The following is a 5745-nucleotide window of genomic DNA, read 5'->3' as shown; positions in this document are numbered from 1 at the left end:
ATTTTTTTAAAGATTTTATTTATTCATGAGAGACACACACACAGAGAGAGGCAGAGACACAGGCAGAATGAGAAGCAGGCTCCATGCAGGGAGCCCGACGTGGGACTTGATCCTGGGTCTCCAGGATCACGCCCTGGGCTGAAGGCAGCGCTAAGCTGCTGAGCCCCCCGGGATGCCCTCATTATATTTTAAAGTAAGCTTTTTAATGGCATGTGAGATTATAAGAAATATATTGCCATGATTATCTGTGTGAAGAAAATATTAAAATGGATAATAGTATAGTTTTATTAGGTTATGCATATTTCATGGAGATAAATACGAAAAATAAAGACATTTATTTTTTTAAGATTTTATTTATTTATTCATGAGAGACACACAGAGAGAGAGAGAGGCAGAGACACAGGCAGAGGGAGAAGCAGGCTCCATGCAGGGAGCTTGATGCGGGACTCAGTCCCAGGACTCCAGGATCACAATGTGGGCAGAAGGCAGGCACTGAACCACTGAGCCACCCATGGATCCCCAAGAAATTTATTCTAAATAATATAACCCACTCCTGATCCTGTGGATCAGTTATGACTGTCATATCCTGGGCACTTTCAGTAAGTGCATAGTATAACTAGATAACTAAATAAGTGCTTATTAGAATCAGCTATCCCATTGTCAGATTTTGCCATTTGAAGAATATATCACCTATCCAGGAATTCCTGCTTATAGCAATTCTTAGAAGTTTTATTTTTTTTATGATTTTATTTATTTATTCATGAGAGACAGAGAGAGAGAGAGGCAGAGGCAGAGGGAAAAGCAGGCTCCATGCAGGGAGACCGATGGGGGACCTGATCCAGGGACTGCGAGATCACAACCTGAGCTGAAGGCAGACACTCAACCGCTGAGCCACCCAGGCATCCCTCTTAGAAATTTTAGAGGAGTGGATCCCTGGGTGGCTTAGTGGTCGAGTGTCTGCCTTCAGCTCAGGGCTTGGTCCTGGAGTCCCGTGATCTAGTCCCACATCGGGCTCCCTGCATGGAGCCTGCTGCTCCCTCTGCCTGTGTCTCTGCCTCTCTCTGTGTGTGTCTCTCATGAAGGAATAAATACAATCTTTTTTTTTTTTTAAAGAAGTTTTAGAGGAGAACTAACTCTAAATAAAGATGGTAGCCAAATGTATTTAAAATTATGTAACATAATCCCTGATGATTTTAGAAAATTGACAAGCCAAAACATCTTATTAAAATGTATTATGGAGTCAGCCTATTCAAAGTAGTGGCATGGAAAAGCTACTTAGAAGAATGCAATTTTTGTCCTTAAAATTGAGACACCCTAAGTATAGATGCGTGGATTCTATCATGTTATGAGTCTCAAAGAACTCAGGTCAAATTTACAGGGGTGCTGGGTGTTTGGCTTGCTAGGGGACTATCATCTCTCTTCCCTATTTAGAAAAATGAGCTATGGAGCTTTTGTAAGGTGAGGTTGTCATGCAGTTGTTGGAGGAAAAATTCAGGGACTAGAGGATAAATAAGGTGCTGACATATAGCATGGTCTGTATTATAAAGTGAAGATATGGGTGGGAAAAATCAGAAAAGACGTAAATAACATGACCCGTTTGATCAGGGGTCAGCAATCTTCCCTGTAAGGTGCCAGACAGAGAATAATTTTGGTTTTCTGGGCCATTATGATTTCTGTTGCAACTACTCAACTCTGCTATGGAGCAAGAAAGCAGACATAGATAATATGTAAATGAATAAACATGACTATATTCTAATATAACTTTATTTATGGACACTGAAATTTTATTTTCACATTGTTTCCATGTGTCATGAAATATTCTTCTTTTGACTTGTTTTCAACTATTTAAAAATGTAAAACCATTCTTGGTTTGTGGAGCATGCAAAAACAGGCAGTAGGCCAGTTTTGGCCTGCAGGCCATAGTTGCCAACCATGGTTGCCTTAGATGAATGGATGGTTTTTTTGTCTGGATGGAAAAAGAAGGCTTGGAACCAGAGTTGCCTGGGGAGCATCCACATGCCACATCTCGATGCCTGTGGTGAATACAACCAGGGCAGATCACACCCAGTTCTGTTTTGACCAGCATTCAAGGACACTGTGGGTACAGGACAGTGGCAAGCAGTGAAAAAAACAACTCTTTTGAACTATAAAGACTGGTTTGGTTTGTAGGTTGTCACAGCAATGTCTGTCTTCTCCAAAAGCCTGGAAACTCAGGGAAGGCAAGAGCTCTGTCAATCACATTCAGTGCTCTGGGCCAGCGCTGGTCTATGCCTGGTATATAGCAACGATCCTTACAAATTAGATGAACTGAACTGAGTGGAGATTTCAAAAGGACCCTACGAGGGCCCAGTCTATTCTAAATGAATCAGTTCAATTTCTGTATGATAACAATTCTGATGTGGAAAGAAAAATAAAATAATATAAAATAAGAGCTATGGCAGGAACTCCAACTTATTTATTTGACTAACTAAAAAGTCACACAACAGCTTTGGGTGAATTTGACAGCTAAGAGGTCATTACATACATCATGCAAATGTCGGTTGCTCTATGTATTTTTAACAGAACTTCATAAAGTTGTTCAGTCTATATTAAGTTTTCTGTAGACTTTAGCTGACATATAAAGAACAACACCAGAATGAGGCCTAATAAAATATGTCTGCTTCAGCTTGAATACAGAAGCTCAGCTCATTCTCTGCCGCTGAATCAAATTAGGAGCAGATGGTAATTGGGACCAGATGAAATTTCAAAGGGATGAGATGCAGAACATTCCAAAGTGCACACTAAACTTTTTTCCACAAAAACTAATGTCAATAATAAAGACATCGTATTCACTGAATTTACACACAGCAACTGAATTACCTCGAAAGTGAAGCAATTCATTTTTACAGATTGACATCATTCAGTATTTTGGGAAAAATAGCAATCAGCTACTTCATAGGTACTTTTTTTGTTGTGTTTTCACGTTTCATTTTACAAGGACCACTCCTTGTAAAAGGAATAGTCCTTTTATACTTTGCTTTTCTTTACTCACAGTAATCATTTAGTTTCAGGAAAAATGAACTAAACCAGAAAAAAAAACTCTTTGAAAAGTATAAACAGTTAAGCTCACTTAAAATTTTCTGTCATATGCTCTATTTTTCCTGCTATATAATCCCAACACCTTCTTTAAACAAATAAAAACTCAAGTATTTAAATTATAATGCTCTCAACTTTAGTATGATCCAGAAACAGACTTCTTGAACTTTATTTTTTTTTTTACTTAATTTTTATTGGTGTTCAATTTACCAACATACAGAAAAACACCCAGTGCTCATCCCGTCAAGTGTCCACCTCGGTGCCCGTCACCCATTCCCCTCCAACACCCGCCCTCCTCCCCCCTTCCTGCAGACGGAACTTCTTGAACTTTAAAACGGCAGTGTTTGACAGCTATTTATCAGATGGGCTTATGGGAGTAGCCACATGAGAAGGTAATCTTACTTACTTATCCCCTATAGGGGCCCATGCATAATACCTAGCAGTAGTGGCTCTGACCACCAGTCATCAGCCATGCCAGGGAGATCACGTCTGCCATGGATTAATCACATTGAATGGAAGTCACTGAGGATTACTACTTTTGAGGTTAAGCAGACTAGCAGGAAAAGCAAGTCCTGAGTGTAAAGTAGTCAGACTGCAATGATTTAGGGGACAGATTAGTTAGATAAAATTGTATACTCGTGTCACTATCCGCAAGAACCCTTGGGTTCTGAGTGCGGATACACTCAGTTGAGCAACCTAGCCAACTGTATTACCTATTTCTCAGGAAACACACCTTCTGCTTTCTTGTCTTTGGGCTTTTGTTCAAGTCATCCTGTTGTCTAGTCCCTGAAATCTATGACTTCTTATCTTCTTTTGGACCTTAGAACCCAAGTCTGTGGTATGTCTCTCTTCCAAAAGCCCATAGCAGTTATCAGTTTAACACAGATGTTGCAAACTTTACGGCATACAGAGGTCAGGATCATAATGAATGAGCTGGGCTGGATTAACAAAGTAACCCATTACATGGAGCCTCAGTGTCGTACAAACTTGTCTCATCTAAATAGATCTGCCTCCTTTCAGGCCAACTCACAATGCCACATGGGAATGTGAGCCCAATGTTGCCCTGAGTGCTGATTTTTAAAAGAATCTTGCAATGTCAATGTGAAAATTTCTAATTTGTAAGTGTTGTCCCTTATAAACTTAAATTATCAAATATGTATATTGCACACCCTTAGCCTGAGGGCAATCAGACTGGAACCTTTTTTATTTTCTTTTTATTTTTTTAAGAAGATTTTATTTATTTATTTATTTATGAGAGACACGCAGAAAGAGGCAGAGACAGAGGCAGAGGGAGAGGCAGGGTCCTCACAGGGAGCCCGATGCAGGACTCAATCCCAGGACCCAGGATCATGCCCTGAGCCGAAAGCAGACACTCAACCTCTGAGCCACCCAGGCATCCCTGGAACCCTTTTTAAACCATTCATTCAACAAGTTAATTTATATATGATATTTTGAATATTTTACATTCACTATGTGAATGATAAAATCACAGATTTTTATTTAAATAGGTTCTATTATACTTATTTTTTCTTTATCAACTAGAACACAGACTCCTTTAGATTGAGACTGTATCATGTGTATTCTTACTTCAGAACCAATAAGATGATTTATACATAAAAGCATTTAATAGGTGATAATTTGTTTGATAGATAATTAAATTTTTTAAAGAGAATGAAAATTAAGTTATTATAGAAATGTATAAAGGAGTAAAATTGAAATGGAATAATAGAAAAATTTCAACTAAAAATATGTCTTAAGGAATATTATTCAGCCATAAAAATGAAATCTTACCTTTTGCAACAACATGGATGAGCTAGAGAATAACATGCTAAGCAAAATAAGTCAGTCAGAGAAAGACAATTATATGATCTAACTGGTAAGTGGAATTTAAGATACAAAACGCTTTCTCTCTGTGTGTGTCTGGGTAGCTCAGCTGTTAGGCATCTGCCTTCAGCTCAGCACGTGATCCTGGAGTCCAGGGATCGAGTCCCACATCGGGCTCCCTGCATGAAGCCTGCTTCTCCTTCTACCTGTGTCTCTGCCTCTCTCTCTCTCTCTCTCTCTCTCTGTGTGTGTGTGTGTCTCTAATGAATAAATAAATAAAATCTTTTTTTAAAAAAAAAGATACAAAACAAATGAGTGAGGGAAGGAAAAAAGAGACAAACCAAGAAACTGACTCTTAACCGTAGAGAATAATCTGGTAGATATCAGAGAGAAGGTGGAATGGGGGAAATAAGAGTTGGGGATTAAAGAAATACTTATGATGAAAAAAAGAAAAGAAAATGGAAAAAATAAATTAAGACACAAATACTCTTATACGGTTGACATTAATGATATAACAAAGTATTGTAGGTTATTTAAAATATTATGGTTGCTCTTAAAATTTTAGACAGTTTAATAAATAATACAGATTTACTTATGTCTACATTAATGTAACTACTTTAGATTAACATGATGTACAGGTGGAGCTGAGAATGTGAATGAATTCTTTCCTAGTTAAAAATTCCTGGGGATTCCCGGGTGGCTCAGAGGCTTAGCACCTGCCTTTGGCCCAGGGCGTGATCCTAGAGTCCTGGGATCAAGTCCCACATCAGGCTCCCTGCATGGAGCCCGCTTCTCCCTCTGCTTCTCTCTCTCTATCTCTCATGAATAAATAAATAAAATCTTTTT

This window comes from Vulpes vulpes, chromosome 1 (genome assembly GCF_048418805.1).
Source record: "Vulpes vulpes isolate BD-2025 chromosome 1, VulVul3, whole genome shotgun sequence".
Classification (NCBI taxonomy): Eukaryota; Metazoa; Chordata; class Mammalia; order Carnivora; family Canidae; genus Vulpes; species Vulpes vulpes.
The sequence above is the reverse complement of the archived record's forward strand: the minus strand, read 5'-3'. Positions refer to the sequence as shown.